At 41.3% G+C, this 26,919-nt stretch overlaps 1 protein-coding gene across 1 annotated transcript in view; it reads left to right on the top strand.

The window, feature by feature from the left end:
- The window catches only part of Lztfl1 (leucine zipper transcription factor like 1), a 54,361-nt gene extending 30,043 nt beyond the window's left edge, over positions 1-24,318 (top strand). The window contains exon 11 of the transcript XR_009380368.1: positions 24,037-24,318. The gene's annotated coding sequence lies outside the window, so the exon portion shown is untranslated. The remainder of the gene's footprint in view (positions 1-24,036) is intronic.
- Positions 24,319-26,919: the final 2,601 nt, after the last annotated feature.

Genomic DNA, 26,919 nt, shown 5'->3' with positions numbered 1-26,919 from the left:
CCATTAGAAATTTGAGACACGATTTATCTCTGTAAGCAAGTCTTTGATGATGATTCCTTCTCAGAACCAAACTAAACAAAGAAACAAAAACCATTCAATATTTCCTGAAGGGAAATCATAAAGAAAGATGTTGGGATGGCCCTGGCATCTTTCATACTGTCATCGGGTCAACCATTAAAGGAGTGTCTTGTTATAGAATCACCTAATGAAAATATAGATAGAGCTAGAGTGTTGGCTCATCCTTTAAAAGCACTTATTGATCTTGCAGAGGACCCAGGTTCAATTCTCAGCACCTACTTGGTAGTTCACAATCATCTGTAACTCTAGTCCCAAGGGATCTGACACCCTCTTCTGACTTCCACAAGCACCAGGCACTTGTGTGGTACTAAGACATACATGCATGTAAAACACTCATACTCAGAAAAGAAAAGAAAGACAAGTGAAAGTCATCATATAACTTCTTTTTTTTTTTTTTTTTTTTTTTTTGTACTTATAACTGTCATTTAACTTTTTTCTTTTTGGTTTTTCGAGACAGGGTTTCTCTGTGTAGCTTTGCGCCTTTCCTGGAACTCACTCTAGCCCAGGCAGGCCTCGAACTCACAGAGATCCTCCTGTCTCTGCCTCCCGAGTGCTGGGATTAAAGGCGGACACCACCACCGCTCGGCTTAACTTTTATACTTTAAAAATTACTAATTATGAGACTAAGCAAAAAAAAAAAAAAAAAAAAAAAAAAAAAAAAAAAAAGCTTTGGAAATCCTTTATAAAATATATGGTATCTGTGTATGTGTGTTTATTGATGTGGGGGGGTATACATACCCTTGCAAGCGTGTGTGTGTGTGTGTGTGTGTGTGTGTGTGTGTGTGTGTGTGTGTGTACATCAGAGATCAATGTAGAGTGTCTTCTACCAATTCTTCACTTTATTTTTTGAGGCAAGCTCAATCACCTGACCATGAAGCTACCATGTTCCTTCGGTCTCTCTCTCTCTTAGCACTGGGAATACAGGTTGTACTACTGTGCCAGGGTAAAGGGGTGCTGGAGATTGGAACACAGGTTTTCATGTTTGCACAACAAGACTTTACCCACTGAGCTATCATCCTTTGTAATTTTTAAATGAAGCAATAGCAATAAACACACTATGAAGCCAACTATCAATTTGTTAACTAGAGGTTTAAGAGCACTGAAAAAAGAAATATGATCACTTAGAGCCAGTGTGGATTTTGCTAGCAAGAAATTAGGCCTAGTAACATAGGCCTGTATTCCTAGTAACTTGGGATGCTGAAGTAGGAGGAGCACAAGTTCAAGACCTGCAAGGGCTGGCTACAGAGTGAGTTCAAGTCCAGTCTGAACAATTTAGCAAGACTCTGCCTCAAAATAAAAAATAAATAGTAGAGGGCTAGTGATAAAATTAAGTGGTAGAGCATTTTGCCTAACATGTGCAAGGCCCTGGGTTCAACCTCCAATATTGAAAGAAGAAAACCAAAGTAAAGAAATAAAGAAGGGACCCAGAGAGATGACTCAGCAATTAAGGGTGCTTGCTGCTCTTTTAGAGGACCCAAATTCAGTCAGTGCCCAGCACCCACACTAGGCAGCTCACAATTGCCTATAGCTTCAGCTCTAGAGCATCTGGCCACCTATTCTGGCCTTTGCAGGTATCTCCACAAACATGTACCTCCACAAACATGTACATACTCACAGACACATATACATACATATAAATAAAAATACAATCTTTAGAGGCTGGAGAGATAACTCAGCTGTTAAGAGCACTTGTTCTTGCAGGAGACAAAGGTTCAGTTCCCAGCACCCATGAGGTGGCTTACTGTGTGTAGCAGAAGTTTTTCTGTGTCCCGCCTGGCCCTGCGGTACCACAGCTGCTTATAAAATAATCACACAGAGGCTTAATATTATTTATAACTTTGGCAATTAGCTCAGGCTTTTATTGACTAGCTCTTATGCTTAAATTAACCCATAATTCTTATCTATGTTTAGCCATGTGACTTGGTACCTTTTTTCAGTTCTGCCTTCACATCTTGCTTCCCCTGTGTCTGGCTGGCAACTCCTGGCACTGCTTTTCCTCTTCCCAGCATTCCTTTAGTCTGCTTGCCCTGTCTATACTTCCTGCCTGGCTACTGGCCAATCAGTGTTTTATTAAACCAGTGTACAAAACCATTATCCCACAGCATTTCAGATGGATCAGGTTTTACCAGGCAAGACCCCCTGAAAGGTCTCCAATGACACCATGGCCCAGATGATCCAACACCCAGAAACGGCTTCAAGGCAACTGGCTCAGACAATAGAGAATCACAGACTCTTCCGGTCAGGACTTGACCATAATTCTTAATCATAATTCTCAGGATCCCCATGAGATTACCAGTGCTCCCTATCAGCAGGAAGTAGTAAAAGAATATTGTTTATAAATGTTTATTTTTATTTAAAGAGAATTGATTATAAATGCAATCTCTTTCTAAAGAAGAAAAGGGGATATAGATATAATAGGATAAAAGGGTAGATTATTGAATCTACTTTTAAGAGCAACAACTTATTTAAAATGTTTTACATTGCTATAGATTTTTATTACAAATTTAAAGTTAATTTTGTTTTACTGTATATTTCTACTCTTGTTTAAGGAATTATGTTTATGTAACTCATTTAAATTGTAATGGATAATTAAGAAATACAGATTAATAGTTAATCATCTTTGATAATCAAACATAATCATATTAGTTGTTTTTTAGGTATACAAAGATATATTTCAGATTGTTTGTAATTTTCAAACACTTCAAAAACCTACAGAATATGGCATTTAAAATGTTTTAAAAACTTAGACTTTCTGGACAATGAGACATGTCTGCTCCTGGCAGCACCAATTACTTCAAGGAAGATGGTGGGCATTGAAGAAACTCCATATGGAGTTTGCTTTCCTTATGGCAAAAGTTAGCCATTTGGGCAAGAAACTGTTCTTGCCTGGACTGCTTGACAAAATATTGTATAAACTGGACATGCAGGACCTATAGGAAAGTGACCACTGAACTTTGCAAGACAAGATGGTCCTTCAGGTTCCTGCTTCCCAGAGGAGACTGCCAGACATTCTAAGGACACAGGAAAAAGTCCTATAGCCTGAAGATGGATGCCCCAACATTACAGAGGAATTTTGGGTGACTGTCCAGGCAGGCAGCTGTCTCTGTCATTCTAGATTTTTGAAAGTTGCTTACAATGCTCTTCCTGTTTACTTAGGTAATATTATATCCTTCTGAGGTCTTTGATGTAGTTGAAGACTAAATAGTTATAATTTTCCTTGGTTATGATAAAAGATAAGTTAGATATGAAACCTTAGACTCATAAATGTAGCATAGATAAAATATTTTCTTTAATTTTTCCAAATACAAATAGACTAGATACTGTAACTGTAATTCTTGCTTGGTAACTGTTTATTATATATAATTTTACTATATTAAAGCTAAAACCTTCCTTTTTGATTAGATAGAAAAGGGGAAATGCTGGGAGACATGTCTGCTCCTGGCAGCACCAATTACTTCAAGGAAGATGGTGGGCACCAAAGACACTCCATATGGAGTTCATCTTCTTCATGGCAAAAGTTAGCCATTTGGGCAAATTTCTGTATGCTATGAATAAGTGTTGCTCCGATTGGTTTGGCCTGTGGCAAGGAAGCTTAGAGGCAGGTGGGAAATGCAAGCAGAGAGACAGGAAGAAAAAAGGCAGAGACAGGAGAGACGCCAGCTACCACCAAAGGGGAAGCAACATGCCAACAGACTGGTAAAGCCACAGAACACATGGCAAAACATAAATTAACAGAAATGGGTTAACTTAAGATATAGGAGCTACATAGCTGAATTACTTAAGTACAGTTTATAGCATTTTAGTGCAGTTAATTCTTCACAGAAAACCTACATTGCAGATTTAAAGGTACTGTACAACCATGATGTCTGTAAATAACGTTCCTTGAGTGACCGCTTTGGGAAGTACCGTCATATTCTAGTGTTGCCCCCTCAGTGTCGGACTGAGTTCTCAGCTCTGTCCTAGACACTTGCACTAGAGTAACCAAGTCCTGGCTATTGCCAGGGCTACTGAAAAGAAACACTATATTTGTATGCGACACTAATCCTTTGACTGCTAACATCTCTTTCTGCTTGCTGTGCCTTGTTCTGGATGTTTTTTCATGCTAATAAAGTATGTTTGGTGTTTGCCTTGTGAAAGAAAAAAAAAAAAAAAGATACAGAAGCTAGCTAGCAAGAGGCCTGCCATAGACCATACAGTTTGTAAGTAATTAAAAAAAAAAAAAAAAAAAGTAGACACAGGCAAACTTTCAGCTACAACTGTGGGAGACCAGCTTCCACTTTTTATAACAGGGAACTCTTGAGAGAGGGATAAGAGTATTAGGTAGAAATATAGAGGTAGAAGGATAGAGGGGAGAGAAACAGAAACACAGGATGGGGGTGGGGGGTTTGCTGGGTCCTTATCCACCGTCCCCTCTGTCTGTTCTAAAGGGCTATTTTGTGGTGATATGTTTTGTACCCTAGTAAAGCTTGCCTGAGGATCAGAGAACAGAGCCAGCCACTAGATTAGACATAGAGGTCAGACAGTGGTGGCACACACCCTTAATCCTATCATTTGGGAGGCAGAGATCTGTTTGGATCTCTGTGAGTTCAAGGCCACACTGGAAACAAAGCCAGGCAGTGGTGGCACAGGCCTTTAATCCCAGGAAGTAATGGCAGGGCGGAGAAAGATATATAAGGTGTGAGGAAACAGGAACTAAAGCAGTTCAGCTGAGACCCTTTCAGGTGAGGACTCAGAGGATTTGTGGAATTGGTGAGGTAATAGATGGTGGCTGTGGCTTGCTCTGCTTCTCTGATCTTTCAGCTTTCACCTCAATATCTGGCTCTGGGTTTTTCATTATAAGAACATTTAACATTCGAACAACACTATTTATAGGCATGCCAAGAGGTGGAGTAAAAACTTCCCCCTAGCTCAGCCAAGTGTAGACCCTTCCAATCACCTAGTAACCATGCACATGGTCAAGCAGTCCTCTAATGCAGCCCTGCTGGGTAAAGCAAGCTCAGATCTCACTAGGAAACCTTTGTGGGCCTCCACAGCTTACAACAAACGATAACTTCCAATTCCAGAAGATCTGATGCTCACTTCTGGCCTCCACAGGTACCTATGTGTACATGGTGCACATATATACTCATAAAATAAATTCTTAAGGGGTTAAATTGAGAAATACAGTAAATTTGTGGGTTTTTTGTTTTGTTCTGTTTTCGTTTTTCGAGACAGGGTTTCTCTGTGTAGCCCTGGCTGTCCTGGTACTCGCTCTGTAATCTAGGCTGGCTTCGAACTCAGAGATCCACCTGCCTCTGCCTCCCAAGTTCTGGGATTAAAGGTGTGTGCTACCACCGCCCAGCATGGAATTTTTTTTATGTGTATTTAATCTCTGTGTATGTGTGTGGGGTGTGAATGCCACAGTGTTTGTTATTTGTCTGTCCGTGTGTCGTCGTCGTCGTGTCCCCCGTTCCCCCCCGTCCCCCCCCCGTCCCCCCCCCCCCCGAGCTGAGGACCATACCCAGGGTCTTGTGCTTGCTATGCAAGCACGCTACCACTTAGCTAAATCCCCAACCCCACCACAGTGTTAGCTAAATCCCCAACCCCACCACAGTGTTTATGTGGAAGTCAGAGTTGGTTCTCTCCCCCATGATTCCAGGGATCTAACTCAGGTCATCAGACTTGGCAGCTGAATGAAAAAAAGAAATGAAAAAAGGAAAGACATGACTGGTCCGGGTTATCGCTACCAGATGAATGAAATAGGTGCCGTAAAGAAACCAAAGTAACTGCTCCATGGGTAAAAAGGGAAAAATTTATTCCAAACCACCAAGGCTGTCTCTTGGAAAAGTGGGGGGGGGGCAGGGCTGGAGGATTAATGGATGGGATTTACAGGGTTTTAAGGGAACAGGTACCCGGAAGGAGGGGAACCTGTAAACTGAGGTGGAAGACTTTAAAGTTTATAACAGGTACTTGTGAGTAGGGATTGAAGGAACCTAGAAGCTAGCACAGACCTTGATAGCTAATAGGTACCACAGTTAATGGAAGAGCTAAGGGTCCCATTTGCCAGAGATAAGGAGAATGCTTCCTTTTTATCAGATAGGGACTATTTTTCTCAAGTCTCTGAGGGGATGTTGGCTTTGTCTAAATGCCAGACTTTGGGTTTCTTGGAACTAGACAGCATCAAGCACCTTTATCTGCTGAGCCATCTCCCTGGCCCCTTGTGATGTTTAAGGTAAGAGACATATTACATCAGGATTGAGCAAAGCACGTGACAAAGATCCCACGATAACCTTATCGAGGAAAGCCTTAAGGGTCTGGGTGCAGGTAGCTTATATAGGGATTCCTTCAGGAGGCAGGAATTGAGATAGGTTAAATTACCACACAAGCAACCAAGACTACCCTGCTGGAAACCTGAGATACTAATTCCTTGCTGTGTCTAGCCTGCTCTAAATGAGGATCAGTTCTTCCTCTAGTCAGGTTACCAGCAGGCAGTCTGGAAGCCACATGTTGGGACTGACTATAAGCAAATCTAAGAGATGGAGTGACTCTAAATGGATTTGTTTTTTAGTTTAGGTATTTGGGAATTAGTAGTAGTGGTTATACAATGTTGTATATATACTAAAATCCACTGAGTCAAACATTTCAAAGGGGTTGATTTGTATGTAAAGTACATCTGGGTAATTAATATGTTAAAGCAACCAGTAAGCATCTCCTACAGTACACCCCATTCAGCCTTTATCATGTGCACCATGTTAGACTCTTCTGTCTGAGGACAGTGGCTGATAGTCTTTTTTTAAACAATAAAATAGACAAAAATACGACTAGAAGGTTAGAAGGACAAGCTATATTCTTTACTGTTAGAAACTGTACTGAAGCCACAGGGAATTTTTTTTATCTCCCTCCTTTTCTTTATTCTAGATTTCCCCTTCAACTATCCCTTTTGTTGGTCAGCCCTGCTCACCTTGTCCCCAATAAGCATTCCTGTGAATACTTCTTGCCCCTAACAGCACACTAGTCCCAGCTCTGTGTGATCATTGAGTCTTCACCCTCTTTGGTGTGGCCACTTCTCTCCTGTGCTGCTTTAGTGACTTGAAGAGTCCAAAGCAAGAAAGCAGCAGCTATTGCATTAAGTGGAGTCACGGGGACCCAGGAACACTACTTTTCATACTGATTTGGAGGTGGGTGGACACAGGTCTCCAGAACAACCAACAAGCCTTGCTAGGCCTCTTTCAAAAGAAGACATGTTCCAGGTTATGGGAGGTGAAGGAAATGTCAGCTACATCTGTGTGACCCTAGAGTTGAGGGAAATTTGGGAAATCAAGGTCCACCCAGATAGGTCTCATTCCTTCCCAACTAGAGCACTGGATCAGACAAGGACTCCCAGGCATGGTATTTGAGAATTTGGTCTTCATTATAACCTTTACAGTCCCTGGACCTGATTCTGAGCACATTTTGTTGCATCTAAATATTTCTGGGACATCTGAGGTAATAGAGGCTAATCAGAATCTGCCTTTTTCTTAATTCTAATTTTTTGGGGGGGCAGCAGAGTGGGGTTCAAGGCTGGTTTCTCTGTGTAGTCCTAGCTGTCCTGGAACTTGCTCTGTTGACCAGGCTGGGCTTGAACTCACAAGAGATTCACCTGCCTCTGCCTCCCAAGTGCTGGGATTAAAGGCGTCTGCTATCATTGCCTGGCTTCATTCCAATTTTGTAATTGTGAATGCTGGTGCCCACAAAGTTCTTTTCTAGGGATATTTCTGGATCAGCTTTGCTATTTGGACTTCCTGCAAATCCTTGAGATTTGGGTTTAAGTAGTCTACTTGGAAGGTGATCCCAGGAAGGATGAAGGCATAGGGTGAGGGGTGGGAAAGAAGAATGTTACCCCACTGGGAAATACCATTCTGAATTGTCCCTGGATTGCTAAACCTCAGCACTAATTGGGCCTGGGCTAAACAAAACAAACATTCCTGTACCTAGGCTAGCCTGTCTTTGTGATTCATTGTCAAGCCCATTCATTGTACATGATTTCTTGTTCTTGTTGTTGTTGTTTATTTACAGGGTTTCTCTGTGTGTCCCTGGCTGCCCTGGACCTCACTTTGTAGACCCAGCTGACCTAGAACTCACAGAGATCTACCTGCCTCTGCCTCCTGAGTGCTGGGACTAAAGGTGTGCACCACCACCACCCTGCTATACCTTTTCAGTACAGATGTTAATGAAATTGAACTGCTTTCAAAGCAAAAGTGCTGTCTAAAGCCACAAAAAAAAAAAAAAACTCATCTAGGTTATAAAAATCAAATATTTCCTATAAATTAATTGCTTAATATTGAATTTCTCCATGTGACCTGGCCACTAAAACAATATAGAACTCATGTCTATGGTCTTAGAGAAGCAAGTCATGCATAATTTTATTCCTTCATAGTTACTAACATAAATGTCAATGACTACCATATACTTCAAGGAGAACTGTTTGACCCTTTAACAAGTTTGTAAGCACAAAAGCAGTTCTCTGAATTGCTGTATCTCCCTTTTATGGTTTACCTATGCCCTGTCCTATTAAACTGGGTTCTAACAAAGTGGTTTTACCAAATGTGTAAATCTCTGTTTTGTTTCTAATGTGGCCTTGGAAAACAGACAAGCTTTTTACATGTACATCCAGAATGGGGGTTTAAGGAACTCTTCCTAAAAGTGAAGTATATAGGGTATTCAGTGTCTTGGTAACCTCAAGACTTCCTAAATTGCTTTGCATCATATTGCCAATCCTTCAGGTTATCAGCTTTGTTTTAGATACTTGAAGTATATAGGTAACTGATTCTGGATAAACAGATGTTATATGTGCTCTATTTCTTTCTCTGGATATATCACCCAGGATATATCAACTAGGATTTCTAGTTAACCAGAAATGGTTGTAGAAGACATTCTTGCTTCATTTGCAGTCTCAGGAAATGCTTTAAATATTTTAACAAGAATTATATGCCTAATATTCTGTATCAGCTAAGGAAGTTCTTTCCTAGTTTGCTAAATAACACAAACAGATATTAAATTTTTCAAAATTCCTTTTCTGCATGTACTGAGATGGTAATGCGTTTTTTCTCTCTTAATGTTGTAAATTACAATACTTAATGTTTTAAAAGTTTTCTTCATTTTTTATTTATTTATTTTGGTTTTTTAAGACAGGGTTTCTTTGTGTAGCCTTGGATGTCTTGGAACTAGCTCTGTAGACCAGGCTGGCCTTCAACTCACAGAGATCTACGTACCTCTGCCTCCTGAGTGCTGGGATTAAAGGCATGTGCCACCACCAACTGGCTAAAAGGTTGATTGATTGATTGATTGATTGGCTTTTCAAGACAGGGTTTCTTTTTTCTTTTTTTTTTTTTTTCATTTTTCTTTATTAAGAAATTTTCTACTCACTCTACATACCACCCACAGGTCCCATCTCCTCCCTCCTCCAACCCCCTAGCCCTCCCTCCCAAGCCACCCCACATCCCCACATCCCCCAAATCAAGGTCTCCCATGGGGAGTCAGCAGGGCCCGGCACACTGAGCCTAGGCAGGTCCAAGCCCCTTCTCACTGTACCAAGGCACCGCACCATAGACACCTGACTCCCAAAAGCCTGCCCATGCACCAGGGACAGATCCTGATCCCCCTGCCTGGGTGCCCCCCAAACAGTTTGAGCCAAGAGACAGGGTTTCTCTGTGTAACTTTGCACCGTTCCTGGAACTCACTCTGTAGCCCAGGCAGGCCTCAAACTCACAGAGATCCACCTGCCTCTGCCTCCCGAGTTCTGGGATTAAAGGCATGTGCCACCACCCCCCGGCATGTTTTATTTATTTTTTAAAGACAAGGTCTTACTATATAGCCCAGGCTGACCTTGAAATCTTGATCTTAATGCCTTCATTTCCTGGGCGCTTTTTTTGTTTGTTTGTTTGTTTTTTGTTTTAATGTTAAACTACCCTCAGTTGTTAATAGTAAGTACTTCCCCTAGCCATGGCAATGGGTGGGTGCTGTAGGAGAGTGGCTCTTACAGGCAAATGTTAACTGTTGCTAATCTTAGACTCGGCAGAATGCCTTCTTATTCTCCAGAACAAAAGAGTATGGGAAGCCATCTGAAGCCATCTCCCACTCACACCCTTCTCCCTTGGGAGGCTTCCAGTGAGCTCAGAATAGATTGACATGTAAAATACAAAAACACTTACTAGGGGGTCTAGTCTTGACTTCCCAATAAGAGTTATCTCACAACTCCTGTTGCTCTTATCCTGCCTGTTTTGATGAGCTGTTGTCCTTGGTGTGTGGGAAGAAGACCCAAGAAGCTGGCACCTTTGGCTTACTCTCTCTTTTTTTTTTAATTGATGTAAGTAATAAACTGCCTGAATCTAAAAAACAGCATACCATGCATCTGTCTTAGCCTGAGCTCGATCTCACTTTAGCTGCGGCTGTGTGCCTAGTAACCTCTCAGGAATCAAGGACGACAACCTGCAACTGCTGCGAAAGCAACTCGCAGCCAGCCTTCTTCTGTCTGAGCTTCGAGGGCTGTGCCACTTGAAGAGACCCAAGTTTATGCTCCCTTCAGGAGTCAAGGAAAGGGAGCCTGTACCCAACAGCAGCCATCTGAAATACAAAAACGTTGCTCTCAGGCTCAGTGTGCCTTGTCTTCCCAGGGTCTATAGGAATTCTGTTGCACCTGAGGGTTCTGCCTATTCCCTTCCCTTCACCCTCCCATAGGTGACGCCACCGAATCTTTGTCTCAGCCTGCCTGCCCTGGGTTATAAGTGCAAAGAGTGATCTGAAGTAAGCCCATTTTGAAGAAAAGGACAATAGAGAGGAAAGAGTGGGAGTGAGGTAGTGGGAATAATGAAAAACTGTCTGTATCTCTCAGGATAGCTCCCATCAACCCAGCAGAGGTCTTGCATGACTGGGCTTGCTGCTTCTTGTGCTGGGTCTCTGTACAGCAATGGAGGAGTGTCTTCAAGGTCTACAGTATGGATTCAATTATCTGTGTTGTCTTGTGGGTAAAGTTCCTTATAGTCAGCAACTATCTGCTATTGTTTTGGTTTCATATCTTTGTTTTCCTTGTGCTGGATGTTCTTACCACATGTTTTTGGACCTCAAAATAACATTTTAGGATTTAGATGATTATACATTATCCTAAGTTTTTAAATGCTTTATTTTATCAGATCTTTTAAGTAATATGTATCCATTTTAAGGGAATATCTGATGAGTTCTGGCAAATGTGAATCCCCACATGACAACTACCACAATTGGGAAACAGCATATTTATCCTTCCTTGCCCCTCATCACTCTCCCTGATCCTGGTACCTTAGCAACCATTGATATGCTTTTTCTCTTGATAGCTTAATGTGCCTTTTTTTTTATAATTCATATGATAGACTCATAAGTTAATTGCTAAATGTGGCTTCTTTCACAATATAACAAAGTTTATTTAATATTTAAGATCTGTGTGGATTCCAGTAATATATCCCTATCACTGTTTAGAAGTATCCCAGTGTGTGGTCTATCATAGTTTGTTTATTCAACCAAATCTCAAGAGTATTTTTACTAATATTTATAAAACTTCATGCACAAAATCATTTTTTTTTTTGCTTGAGTGCCTGTTGTATGTCATTTGAGAGGCAGCATGAACAAAATAATGTGTGCCTTCATGGAGCTTAAAGAGGATCTAAAAAACAAATACTAGTAACTAAATTATATAATTATATGCATTAGTTCCTATGGCTGCTCTAACAAATTGCACAGTTGGTGGATTAAGATAGCAGAAATGTGTTCTTCATTACAGAAGCCAAAATCCTAAGTCAAGATTTGGTAAGTTGGTTCATGCTGTATGCTGTGAGAGCACCCCATGGGCCTTTGCTGGGTCTTCTGGTGGTTGCTGAGTACCTGTTTGTTCAGTGACTTATAAACATATCACTTCAAGCTTTGCTGTACCCTCATATCACCTTCTTTTCTGTGTTTTCTTTTCTAAGGACACTTGTAATTGAATTTAGTGTCCATACTAATCCAATATGGTCTCATCTTGAGACCCTTAATTACATCTGGAAAAAAAGCCCTTTAGGTTCTAGGTGGACATATGTTTTTGGGGCTACTACAGAAACTCCCACCAAGTGTCAGTGATAATGGAGAAGTAGAATAATTAGAGGCAGAGTGCTGGAGGAGTACAGATGTAACTTCAGTAATGTGGTCAGGACAAGCCAGTAAAGGGGCAGTAAACAAAAGCAAGTGAGACTGTAGCACGAATCTTAAAAGGTTTTATTAATAAAATCAAACCTGAGGCCAGTTATTGGGGTAAATGCTGGAAGATCAGAGAAGCAGAACAAGCCACAGCTTCCTCACCTCGCAATTCCTCAGCTGATCCTGTTTCCTCAGACCGGAAGCCTCTGTGTCCTTATCCAAATGGATCTCAGCTGAACTGCTTCTCCAAAGCCTGAAAGCTTAACCAGGCCAAAAAGCTTCTAGTTTCTGGTTTTCACGCCTTATATACCTTTTTGCTTTCTGCCATCACTCCCTGGGATTAAAGGCTCACTTCGTGGGATTAAAGGTGTGTTTCACCATGCCTGGCTATCTCCAGTGTGGCTTTGAACTCACAAAGATCCAGGTGGATCTCTGCCTCTGGAATGCTAGGATTAAAGGTATGTGTGCCACGAATTTCTGGCCTCTGTATCTAGTGGCTGTTCTGTTCTCTGACCCCAGATAAGTTTATTAGGGTGCACAATATTTTGGGGGAACACATTACCACCACATGAGACGTCAGCTAGTAAAACTATCTGAAGTCAAGAGAACAGCAAGTCACAAGCACTGCCTGGGAATGACCCTCGTACATTAAAAAGCAGTGAAGAATCATGTGGCTGAAGCCTGCCGGTGGGACCGTTGTAAGAATTCAAGGCTGATTGATTGATTAATTTGGAACAGGGTCTAACTGTGTAGCCCTGGCTGTCTGGGAACCTGCTTTGTCAACAAGGTTGACCTTAAACTCACAGAGATCCATTTGCCTCTGCCTCCCAAGTGCTGGGATTAGAATTTTTAAAGAGTGTTATTTGTTATTTAGTGTGTGTGTGTGTGTGTGTGTGTGTGTGTGTGTGTGTGTGTACCACATGTGTGCCTGGTGCTCTCAGGGGGCCAGAAGAGGGTGATAAATCCTCTGGAACTGAAGTTACAGATAGCTGTGAGCTTCCATGTGGGTGCTGGGAATAGAACCCAGGTCCTCTGCAAGAGCAAGTGCTCCTAACTACTGAGCTGTTTCTCCAGCCCCATGAATTCAGAATTTTATGCTTAAGAACATGGAAAGCTTTCACAAGGTTGCTAACCTTAGAATACTAAAAACATGACAATAACATTAAAAGAGTCATCCTGTGATTTCTGAGCCATTTGAGAGCAGGGTAATACAGGTAATAAGTGGCAAAGTAGACTAGAAGTGTTCGGGTGGGAAGAGTGACTGAGACTCAGCAGACTGCAAAGTACACAGACCATAAGCATATAGCTCAGAGATCCTGCCACAGGATTCCTCTGGAGCCAAGATGAAGAATCACCTGTTATTTGCACCTACAGAGCCCCCTGATCTCTCTCCCACATATTTTCTTTTTCCAAAACCATTCTCCTGACTTCTAGCACTATGGTTCATCTGGCCTGTCTGTTTTTGTTGTTGTTGTTGTTGTTGTTTTTAACTATATAATGGAATCGTATGCTCTATAGACTCCACTGTGTCCTGCTCCATCTAACACTGGGATGAGATTTCAGAGAATTCATCTCTGCTATTATATATAGCAATCATTTGCTTGTTCTCATTGCTATATGACATTATCTTATGTCAATAGCCTATCATTTAATCACCTATCTTACTATTGATTCACATTTGGAGGTTACCGGTTTGGGATAGTACAAAGAATTATATAAACAAAGTGTGTCATTCCTGGGTCACAGCACGTGTGAATATTCAGCAGTAGTGGATATTGCTCAAAGTCTTTCCAAGTTGCCAACACTGTAGGATAGCTTGGTTCTGGGTATGTTTTAGAGGTAAAACAGCATATCAGTCCTGATTCACAGAAGATGAACAAGAAACCTCAAGGGTTGACTCCAGGTGTTTGCAGTTGGCCCACTGCTAGGTAAGGCTCTGTATCAGCTAGATTAGAAGCAGGGATTTAGGGGTGTAGGTGAAAAGAAGAGAAAGATAGGAATTTTGTTTTATATAATCCTGAGATGCCAAATGAAGGTATTGACAAAGGGGTAGACATTCAAGTCCCAACCTCAACAGCTTGGTCTAGATTAGAAACAAAGCAATAGGAGTATCCATGGAGGGAGTTTTAAGCCATGACAGAGGCAATTCCACCAAGGAAGTAAGTATAGATGAGAACACAGGATGCCCTAACACCATGAACTCTTAGAGAGGAGAGAATCCACAAGGAAACTAAATAGCAGAAGCCTGTAAAGCCACAGAAAAGCCTCGAGTGTCCTTAGAGACAGACTTAGGAGAGCAAATCAGGAAGGAGAGATCTATCTGGGTCAGACAGCTCCAGAAGAAGACTGACAAGGCGCCATTTCAGTTAGACATTGGGGGCAGGGAATTGCTTGAGATCATACTAGTTTTGCTGTTCATTTTTGCCAGTGAGAATTGGCCTGAGTAACTACAGGAAGTATTATTAAGAGAGATAGGGCTGCCACTAGGGACACAATGAAAATGTGATCTAAGCAAGGACGTGAAGGAAGTAAGGGAGCTCACCATGGGGTGTCTGTGAAGAGGACACAGCAGTGTAGAGATGAAGTATTGATGGAACAGCAGATGGCATGCTGTGCCTGGAACCTTGAACAGGGAAAATAGTGGGAAAGTTGGTCACGAAAGCAATGGAAGGGTCAGGTCACATGGTCCCTCATAAGTCACTGCAAGTACTTTGTCTTTTGTGCTGAAATGGGGAAGTTACTCAGAGGTTTAGGGTGAAAGAGTGACATAGTTTGTCTTAATTTAATAAGCTTCAATGTCATGATTAACAGTGATATGTCACATGCTTCCCCTTTAATCTCCAGAACACAGTGAGTTCTCCTGTTATCCCTAAGTCATGTTAATATTGTGCTGGAGGACTAAACCAAAACAGAAGGCTGGAAAACAATATGGCCAGTGTCTATAGATGATATGATTAGGAGATAATATGACTGTGCATGTTGAAAACAGCACTCTGCAGGATTATGAAAGGAGAATGTGAGGCTACTGGAGCCTACCATACAATATTGTGAAAGTTTTCATCTGTAAGAAAAATACAACAATTTAATTGTATTAGCCTTTATAGCTTCAAGTTCTATATAGCAACAGTTGACACAACTGAAAGAAGTCCACAGTCATCGTAGATGATGATATACAGTTCTCTTTGTGACTGATAGATCAGACTAACAAAAGAATCAGTAAGAGAGTGGGACATAGGAACAGTGAGTAAAGCAGCACATTGGACCCAGTAAATACAGCATGCATATTCCTCTTCCCACTGCATCCCACCTTCTTCTTAAGGACAGCATTGGTATGTTGTAGAAATCAGCCTTATACTGTTCTGTGTCTTAAAGCCCAATGGGTTGTTCTAAAACAGACTAGTTTTAGAAAATTCCCAAATGTTATATCCAAAGTAATGAAAATGTACAGGTTATAGCTACATACAGCATGTCTAGACAGTAAAGAAAGTAAAACATGAAAAAGATGTCATTATAAAGTTCAAATCTACACAAACAAAAGCATGTCTTTTTCAGAATATGTAGGAAAGTGTAGTTCCTTGCTTTGTTCCTGTGACCAAATTACCTGACAAAACAAAACAAAAACACTTAAGGGAAAGAGGGTTTATTTTGGATATAGTCTGTCTTGGTAGGAAAGGCCTGGTGACAGGGGTGTGAAGCTTTCTCATCCCATCTTTGGTCAGGAAGCAAGTGGGGCCAGAGAATAAAACTTCAAAGCCTGACCCTGGTGGTCCTCTTCCTCCAGGAAGGCTCCAACTCCTAAGGGTTCAACAACCTTCCAAAACAGAGTACTGAGTACCAACTGTTCATCACATGAGTCTATGGGGGATAGTTCACATTCAAACCACAACAGAATAATAGAATCATGAAGAAAGGTAATAAATTATAAAATCTATATTTTAAAAAGTTAGATTGTCTAATCTCTAGAGGATGGGAGGAAAATTGAAGAAATGGACAGAACCGTATTTTTGAACCCTGGAGCTTTTTTATTTTATTACTTAGGTGGTAACTATGTGGACACTTGCTTTGTTAAGCTGTTCACCTTCATATGACTTTTTAGAGGTTGTGACATGCCATAACACAAAAGTACTGCATAAATGAAAACAAAACTGTAGACACCAATAAAAAAATATGAAGCTGGGCAGGTTATATATAAAGAAATGGAAACAAAAATCAGGAGAAAAATTATGGAAGAGTGTCATTCCTTGTAATACTGCAGGAAGTGGATTTAGCAAAACTGCTCCTAGGTAGTTCTTAAGCTATTTCCAGGCAATGTGGCATCTTGGCAAGCAGGGGAAATGTGGGGTCCCTTGAATGCATAAGAAGAAATTTGTGTGGCATGTATGGCAAAACTATCTTCAGCATACCTGAGAGTGATGATGCACACCTATAATCCTAGCACTCCCAGGAGAAGCAGGGTATGTAATTTCTCTCTCTCTCTCCCTCTCCCTCCCTCCTCCCCTCCCTCCCTCCCTCCCCCCTTACTTGATCTGAATTTACTTTACAGAAGACATTTTAAAAGTAGAAAGTTCAGAAGTTAACAATAAAATGATGGCAATGATGGTTTTGGGGAGAATAGAAAATGGAGGAGGGATTCAGAAGGGAAACGTTCAATGATGTGTGAGTGTGAGTGTGAGTGTGTGTGTGTGTGTGTTATTAAAATGAATGATGCCAGGTGGTAGCAACATGCCTTTAATCCCAGCACTCAGGAGGAGAGGCAGGTAGATCTCTGTGAGATGGAGGCCAACCTGATCTACAGAGTGAGTTCCAGACAGCCAAAGCTTATACAGAGAAACCCCATCTCAAAAAAACAAAAATAAATAAAATAGAATGAGTGACAAGGAAGTACTGGTAGGACTCTTGCTCCCTGAAAAGGGTAGTATATACCAGTTGCCATTGACACCTTTTAGATGCCAGATACTCAGGGATAACCCTGTCAACTTCATTTTCCCCGCTTGAGACAAGCATCTGTAGATTTGGGATGTTGAGGTTATTGTTTTATTTTTTTAAGACAAGACTTTGCTGTTTAATCCAATTTGGATATGAACTCTTGATTCTCCTACCTCAGCTTCCTGAATGCTGGGATAGCAGGTGTGTGCCATCACACCTGGTTTGCTTTTATTTTTTCAAAGTCTCACAAATGATTCTATGTGCAGTCAAGTACAAAATCCAGTATGCCCAGCTATGATGCCTATGAACACCAAAAAAAAAAAAATGGCTACCATCAATCACCTTAAGGGTGCAGAAGCAGCACACACACCTTGGCAGTAACCAAAAGCTCTCTAATTGGACTTAAGACCTGCTCAACAAGAGAGAAAGCATGCCTGGTAGTGGAAACCTAGCCAACTACCCAAGCCTGGTGAAGTCGTGGGTCTTGGAAGATAACCTACAACCACCACTCTACTAAAATAACATAATCCATGAAGATAACCTACAACCACCACTCTACTAAAATAACATAATCCATAACTACATTATAAATATTTGTCCAAATACTCACATATAAGTGTAGTCCTCACTCTCATCAAAGAAACTTCTTTTTGCAATAAACAGATACCACTACAGAAAACCACAACTAATCAGAATGCTGAATTGTGGAACCCAGTCCCAACGGATTCATCTACAAAACAATTCCTGAAAGTAGGGCTTTAGGGCACATTGCAGAAGTAGAGTTGGAAAGATTGTAAGAGTCGGGTGCTGAAGCTACACCTATAGAGTCTCACCAACATGACTGCCTAAGCATGAACTGAACTGAACAAGGACATCAACAGTAAACATGCTACACTGGATGGGAGGAAGCTCATAAGGCCTCAACCCTATACAACTCCAGGCAACTAAGGAATTCTGAGAGTGGAAGAATTTTAGTCTTCCCCATGGAAGAGCACACCAATTGGTTGTCCAATACTAAATGGCCAATCCTGAAAACATACTGCAAGTAACATTATACAGACTATGCAGGCTGTATTTAAGAATATATATGTATATGTATATTTATTTGTGTGTGTGTGTGTGTGTGTGTGTGTGTGCATGTAAACAACAATTGATGAAAAAGAGGCCATGAATTTGAAAGCTCAAGGAGGGGTCTATGGGAGTATTTGGAGGGAGGAAAGGGAAGGGGAAAATGATGTAAATATATTGTAATCTCAAAAAATAAAAGTTTTTTTTTAACCCAATATGTTTTTAAGATCTCAACATGCCTACAAAACTCCTGGAATTCTTTAAAGTGGGCCTGAGAGTCTGCATGCCTCATAAGTTCTCTCCCATGATGCCCACATTCTATGACCACATTTTGAGGATCCAGAGGTGAAAGAAATCACCTTTGAACCTTGAGCTTGTGAAACAAAGCATATGTATTTCCTGGCAATGTGGGACTCATAGAGCTTCTGCTGTTGTGAGATGAAAGAACAAACACAAAACAGCCCAGCAGGACACAGTGAGATTCCTTAGGGGTCACTAGTGGAGACAGCATGGCCCCAACCACATTTTGACCCTGGAAAATATTTCCACGGTGTTCCAGCTGTTTTCCCACCAGATTATGCCTTCTAGTTAGTCTTGATTCTTGTTCCCATCAAAAATATTTGAGGTGAAGGAGTAAATTTAGCCAGACTAACAAAATCTCTGAAGGCTTCACCACTGTTCTCTTGGTCCTCTGTTTCCATAACACGTGGCTGGGTCTTGCTTAACCTACCGTGATCAGCTGAGTGGTCATGGTGAGAAGCCAGAGTGTTCTAAATAAGCTGATTTCTGCATCTGTTTGAACTGACCTGAAAAATGTATTTGTTCCATTTGGGCCTTTCTGAGCAAACAATGTCCACTTTGTGTTGTGTACACCACCTAATTATTTCAGATTCCACAGCATCAGTTCACAGAAAATGATCCAGGTTTTTTGCACTCTTGGCCCAGTTGTCCTTTGGAGGTGGGTATATGCACAAAGGAACACACTATGCTGAATTTATCTTAGTTGAAGTCTTGGGAAGCCCTGCATTTTTATCTTATGTGTTAATAAAAACAGACATTTAGTGTAGCATTTTCCCTACATTGTTTTTAGATTAAGGCCTCTTTGCTTTCAAACCTCACACTTGTTTGATTTCTTTTCTCATCTTTGTCAGTCTCACAGCAGAAACAGGGCAGAAAACAGCCAGAGCCTGTAGCTTCCATCCCAGATCAAGTTCTGTGATTGCCACCTTGTCTTCAGTTCTGGCCAGCAATTTCTTGCTATCCTGAGGGCTGTCTGTCTCTTGTTAAATTTGTTACATAATTTAAACTGCTTGGTAGTGTTCATTGAAGAGTCAGGACTGTCCCCATTTTTAAAAGTGCAAAATGTAGACTGAGAAAGATTATATACTTTTCAAAAAGTATGCATTTTCCCCAAAATTCCATCAATAACAAATACAACTATTATATAAATGAATTCTATCTATTCTATCACTGTCTGTGCACATATGTGTGCCATAAAAAGATTGAGTTAAGCAATTCTCTACTAATAACCAGAGGAAAATCTAGAAAGAACAATATGATCTCACAATGAAACAATCAGATTCTAGCCTGGCCTCAAATTTGGAATGATCCTTGTTCCTTTGCCTTGATGAGTGCTGAGATTACAGACTTTCTATCACACTCAACCTTTCTTTGTTCTTCATATTGGTGATGAATTTTTTAATAATGTTTTCCTTCACCAGAGTATGTAAGAATATGAGCAGCTCAATTCTAAGGCAAATATGGGAGTAATGTTATACAAACACATGAATTTATGTTTACCTATATTCATGATTATTCATATATGTGAATTTTTATAACCACTGCATGGATCATCTGTAAAAGGTCTTGGTATGTTTCATTTCTGTCCAAAGAAATACTTGTATTAATATGTGTCTACCAGAACACAAATACCATAAGGTAGATAGAAACATTTTTCTTTCTTATCTTTCTTCCCCTCCCCCCCCCACAGGGTTTCTCTGTGAAGCTTTTTTTTTTTTTTTTTTTTTTTTTTTTTTTTTGTGCTTATCCTGGAACTTGGCTCTGTAGATCAGGCTGGCCTCAGACTCACAGAGATCTGCCTGCTTCTGCCTCCTGAGTGCTGGGATTAAATGTGTGCGCCACCACTGCCCGGCTAGCAGCATTTTTCATAACAGCACAAAACTGTAAATTTAAAAAAAAAAACTGTAAACCCAGATATATATCAACAGCAAAGTATATAAATAGTTTATAATTGTATAAGTACTGGCAAAAGAAAACACCCTAAAACTATAGCTATAATACTAATGTAAGTGAGGCAGAAGTCAGAGCCAAAGAAAAACCACTGTATTTTCCCATAATATGAACCTTGAACATAGATAAAATTAAGCAATTTTCAGAGATTGGTGCTTAGTGGATATATAGAAAAGTAAGGAAAGATCTGTAGAGAGGTCTGTTGGGGAATATTATTTTAAGGTGTGTTAGTTTTGTTTATGTTTATTTATTTAACCCTGTGAAGCTGTATTATTCTGTCTGTCTAAAACACCTGATGGTCTAATAAAGAGCTGAACAACCAATAGCGAGGCAGGAGAAAGGATAAGCAGAGCTGGCAGGCAGAGAGAATATATAGAAGGAGAACTCTGAAAGGAAGAAGAGATGGAGGAGTGAAAGGAGTGAGCAGGCAGAGCGGGAGGAGGACTCCAGGGGCCAGCCACCCAGCTACACATCAAGCCACAGAGTAAAAGTAAGATTTACAGAAGTAAGAGAATGGGAAAAGCCCAGAGGTAAAAGGTAGACAGGATAATTTAAGTAAAGCTGACAAGAAACTAAGCCAAGCTAAGGCCAGGCATTCATAAGTAGGAATAAGCCTCTATGTGTGATTTATTTGGGAGCTGGGTGGTAAGGCCCCCAAAAAGAGCAGAATCAACAACAGAGGTCATTTTCAACTATAGTTTTAGGATGTTTTTTTCTTTTTCTTTTTTTCTTTTTTTTCCAGTACTTATACAATTATAAATTATTTATACACTTTGCTGTTGATATATATCCAGGTTATTTACAGTTTTGTGCTGTTATGAAAAATGCTACTAGCCGGACAGTGGTGGCACACACCTTTAATCCCAGCACTCAGGAGACAGAGGCAGGCAGATCTCTGTGAGTTTGAGGCCAGCCTGGTCCACAGAGCAAGTTCAGGACAGGCTTAAAAAAAAAAAAAAAGCTACGCAGAGAACCCTGTCTGGTTTCTGAAAGATAGAAGGCAGGACAGGAAGGGGTGCTGGCAATCATCCTTAGGTTAAATCATCTTGCCTAGTAGTAACAGTGTGGGTATACGAAGACTCAAGAGAAGTTGAGGATACATTGTGGTCCCGGTGTGAGAGGAGGCTTAGCTGGGAAAAAGGGTACTCCTCTACCATTCCCACATAACAGAAGGAAAAAAGAAGGGTACGCTTTGTTTCTGAGTATATTTGAGAGTAGATTCATTGTAATTTTGACCTAGGCATGACTGCCACCATACTCCTTTGTAAAAGGTAAAGCCATAAATGGAGTGATGAACAGAGGCTACAAATGTAGGCTACAGATTTAGATAAAGAATTGGTGGCTTGTCGACCTGAAAAGTTTTAAAAGATGTTAGTAGACCTTGAGAATATTTATAAGCAGAGGAAGGGAAGGAAAGTGGAGGAGAAGGAGATCTGTAAGTAATGCCATGAAAAGAGAGGTGACTGTTAGGGAATTCCTGAAGCCCAAGAAAAGGAGTGAGAACTCTTGCTGAAGATAACTAGAAAGGAAAATGAATTTCAGATTATGAGAGAATTTCCTCTTAGCTATCTATCTAATTATTAGGACCTTTGTTAAGTCATCAGTGGGATAAGAGATGTGGGAAGAAAGATTTGAGGCACACAGAGATAATATGACCCAGAGCCACGGGTCAACACCTCAACCAGAGATGATTGATAAAGGAGCAAGGCCCTGCTGACATCTTGCATCTGTGCTTGCCACATATGTGGCCACAGCCTTGTGAAACATTTCCAGAAGCTCCTAACAGCAGCCCAAGAGTCCAGAACTCTTGGGATTTGTCTTGCACAGGAATAAAAAACAGAAGGAATGGGGAAAATGTGGGTAGGAGCAAGATGTGTAAACTGATTGACCATCTGTGAGGTCCAGCCAGAGAGGGAAACTTTGGAAAAATAGGGAGAGCCAGAGCTGGGGCTTGGTGAGACAGAGTAGAATCTGGAGTCCATGAGACAGGCAGAACATGGGTCCAGGTCTGGATGAGGTCACAGGAATTTCCCATCCTGGAGTGAGAGTTACCTCAAGAGATGGAGTCACCTTTGGCACATGTGACCTCCCTGCCATAGAATGAGGAGCTGTAGCTCTGGAGAAGTCTGAGATGGCCTTGGTCAGCACCCAAAGAGGGAGCAGAGGCAAGAAGAAAGTCATAAACTCTCCTGAGGAGACAGTGTAGCATGCAACATATGGCTCTGTCCCACACAGCTGCCTACAGTCTAAGCATAGAGAGGGATGCTGCATAGCAGGTATTATCATTGAACTTCAGGACTGCCTAGTGAAAGTTGTACAATTGTGTTCTGTGTCTTTCCAGTCCCCACACAGAAGCCACCAGCGGCTAAATGATTGCCATATGGACAGCAAATTCCAGGTTCTTTCTTTACAAGAATAGGCTTAGCTGCAAGTTTCTGGTATTGAGGAACCTTAACACTTGGCAAATTCAATTCCACATGGAAATGCAATGTACTCAGGTTACTGTAGTAAGGCTACCCTGGGCATAATATCAAAATCCAGGAGACTCTTAAGGTTGTGGGTAGTTTCTGAAAAGGTCATAGTACCTAGTGTGAGTCATCTGACCCTGGGAATACAGGAGAGCCATTCTAAAATGTTTAATATTTATCTAGAAATACATAAGAAAAAACAATAGCTTCATATACATGGTAGTATCATAAAGTTTCGTTTTTACTTTTAAAAAAAATTATTTATTTATTTATTAAATGTGTATGTGTTTGTTCCTGAGTGGCAGGAGAACTCAGAAGTCAGAAGAGGGTATCAGATCCCCTGTTAAAGGAATTACAGATAATTGTGAACCACTTTGTGGGTACTAGGGATTGAACCTGGGTCCTCTTAACTGTACTTAGCCACTGAGCCAGCTCTTGGTGCCCCAAGCCCTACAGAGCTGCATTTGTTCAGAAATGCACATTGTATATATCCCTTCTGGCCTGTGGCTGATATTATGTCCTATTCATCCTTAGAAGGTAGGTTTTTCACCTGCAGCAAAATGCTGTGTATTTTTATACTTAAGAGTTAAACTCTGTTTTCTAGAACCCAGGTATGCAAGGGTCAAATTCCTCAGGACTCAATTTAAAAAAATCCTCAAAGCTTTGCAAACAAAACTAAGGAGTTTGGACTTTATCTTGTGGGGAACTGGAAGCTCTAGATGGTGGTTAAGTAACAATGGAAATCACCAAGATGAGCAAATGATTGAAAGCTACATGACCTTGAAAGCTACATAGTTGATTGGGTAAGAATATAGAATCCTGGGACTGGAGAGATGGCTCAGTGGTTAAGAGCACTGACTGCTCTTCCAGAGGCCATGAGTTCAGTTCCCAGTACCCACATGGCAGCTAACAACTGTCTGTAACTACAGGATCTGATACCCTCACACAGACATGCATACAGGCAGAATACCAATGCACATAAAATAAAAATAAATTATTTTTTTAAAAAAAGAATATAGAATCGTAGGATACACTTAGTGGCCTACACCCTTGCACTCAAGCCATGTCCCCCTCTTCTCCTCTTCAGGAAAGTGGATAGCATGGATTTCAGGCCTTTGTGTCCTGATTGATTTCGATGCACTGAAGGTAAAGTCTGAAGAAGGTGTTCTATAAGCCAGCATAGGCTACTCTGAACACTGAAGCTTGTCTGAAAATTCTGCTTCTGGGACACCAAACACCGCAAAGGGGAACAGCTCAAAGAGCTGAGCTTGCTCTACTGCTCAATCCTCTATGGAGTGCTGAGTGACCAATTGGGGCATGTACAGGAATTTTGAGGACTTGTTTTATTAAATACAACCATTATTGGGGACTAAGTTATTATATAAATTATCTAAAGAAGAAGTAATACTTAAAACATCATCATTTCCAATTATTTACTTCTTTACTTTCTTCTTTACCATCAGCTAAGCTCTTGAGGCTATCTGTGTCACTGTACATGCATGGTAAGAACTCAACATAACACTGTGCCACTGAATGTCTTCTCCCCAACCCCAGTGATATGTTGGAAGCTCAAAATGGCCCAAAGTTGTGTGTACACCACAGAAATTAACAAACAGATGAGAGATTTTTCTGCAAAAAGTGGATAAACATTTGTCAATCTGCCATCAATGTCCACACATTGCATTACTCTCTCTATGTGGAATTCCCTCACCACCACACTCTTTGTGATTGTAGCAGCCCATCACTCAATGGATCTCAGATGAGTTATCAAATGGATTTTTAGAGTGGCATGGTGATCTGACTACTTTATTTGCTTTTACTCAGTCTGGGTGATTTTTTTGTGCTACACACACACACACACACACACACACACACACACACACACACACACCATGGAGAGAACAGAGAGATGGGAACAGAGATTCTCACTGAGTCTCATATATTGGCCTGGCTTCCCAAGGTAGCTAAGACCAGATGCTGGTCTGTACCCTGGGGTAAGGTATAAAAGAGGGCATTGCCACCATTGAACCAACAAATTCCATGTTAACTCATGTTTCTAGTGGCTCATAACTGTTCTGGGAATCTTTCTGAGGTGCCCAGTTCCTAAATGTCACTATGTAGTCAAGAATCCTATAGAAAAACTAATTTGTTTTTTTTTCCTTTTTTTAAGAGATTTTCTATTCATTTTACATACCAACCACAGATTCCCCTGTCCTCCCTCCTCCCACCCCCCCCAGTCTCCCCCCATTCCCACCTCCTCCAAGGCAAGGTCTCCCATGGGGAGTCAGCAGAGCCTGGTACATTCAGTTGAGGCAGGTCCAAGCCCCTCCTCCCTGCACCAAGGCTGCGCCAAGTGTCTCACCATAGGCACTAGGCTTCAAAAAGCCAGCTCATGCACTAGGGACAGGTCCCAATCCCACTGCCTGGGGGCCCCCTAAACAGTTCAAGCTAAACAACTGTCTTGCTTATCCAGAGGGCCTAGTCCAGTACCACGGGGGCTCCTCAGCTATTGGTCCACAGTTCATGTGTTTCCACTAGTTTGGTTAGTTGTCTTTGTACTTTTTCCAATCATGCTCTCAATATCTCTTGCTCATAGAATCCCTCCTCTCTCTCGCCGATTGGACTCCTGGAGCTCTGCCTGGGACCTGGGCGTGGATCTCTGCATCTGCTTCCTGCTTCCATCACTCACTGGATGAGGGTTCTATGATGACAGTTAGGTTATTCAGCCATCTGATCACCAGAGTTGGTCAGCTCAGGCACCCTCTTGACCATTGCCAGTAGTCTATGGTGGAGTCATCTTTGTGGATTCCTGAGAACCTCCCTAGCACTCTGCTTCTCCCTGTTCCCATGGTGCCTTCACTTACCATGGTATCTCTTTCCTTGTTCTCCCATTCTGTTCCTGGTCCAGCTCAAACCTCCTACTCCTCTAAGCTCTCATTCCCCCGTCCCTTGCCCTCCATTACCCCCTCTCACCCCCAGTTTGCTCATGTAGATCTCATCCATTTCTCCATCATTGGGCGATCCCTGTGTCTTTTCTGGGGTCCTCCTTACTAGCTAGCCTCCCTGGAGCTGTGGGTTGCAGTCTGGTTATCCTTTGCTTTACATCTAGTATCCACTTATGAATGAGTACATACCATGTTTGTCCTTCTGAGTCTGGGTTACCTCACTCAGGATGATATTTTCTATTTCCATCCATTTGCCTGCAAACCTCATGATGTCATTGATTTTCTCTGCTGAGTAGTACTCCATTGTGTATATGTATCACATTTTCTTTATCCATTCTTCAGTTGAGGGGCATCTAGGTTGTTTCCAGGTTCTGGCTATTACAAATAATGTTGCTATGAACATAGTTGAGCATGTGTCCTTGTGGTATGATTGAGCATTCCTTGGATATATGACCAAGAGTGGTGTAGCTGGGTCTTGAGGAAGACTTATTCCCAATTTTCTGAGAAACCACCACATCTGACAGAGGGCTGTTCTCCAGAATATATGAAGAACTCAAGAAACTAGACATCAAAATACCTAACAGTCCAATTAAAAAATGGACTACAAGCCAGGCGGTGGTGGCGCACGCCTTTAATCCCAGCACTCGGGAGGCAGAGCCAGGCGGATCTCTGTGAGTTCGAGGCCAGCCTGGACTACCAAGTGAGTTCCAGGAAAGGCGCAAAGCTACACAGAGAAACCCTGTCTCGAAAAACCAAAAAAAAAAAAAAAAAAAAAAAATGGACTACAGAGCTAAACAGAGAATTCTCAACAGAAGAAGCTCAAATGGCCGAAAGACATTTAAGGAATTGCTCAACAACCTTAGTCGTCAGGGAAATGCAAATCAAAATGACTCTGAGATACCATCTTACACCTGTCAGAATGACTAAGATCAAAAACACTGAAGACAGCTTATGTTGGAGAGGATGTGGAGTAAGGAGAACACTCCTACACTGTTGGTGGGAATGCAGACTTGTACAGCCACTCT

Source organism: Peromyscus eremicus, chromosome 7, assembly GCF_949786415.1.
Source record: "Peromyscus eremicus chromosome 7, PerEre_H2_v1, whole genome shotgun sequence".
Lineage (NCBI taxonomy): Eukaryota > Metazoa > Chordata > Mammalia > Rodentia > Cricetidae > Peromyscus > Peromyscus eremicus.
Note: the sequence above shows the minus strand (reverse complement) of the source record. Positions and strands in the feature narration are given on the sequence as shown.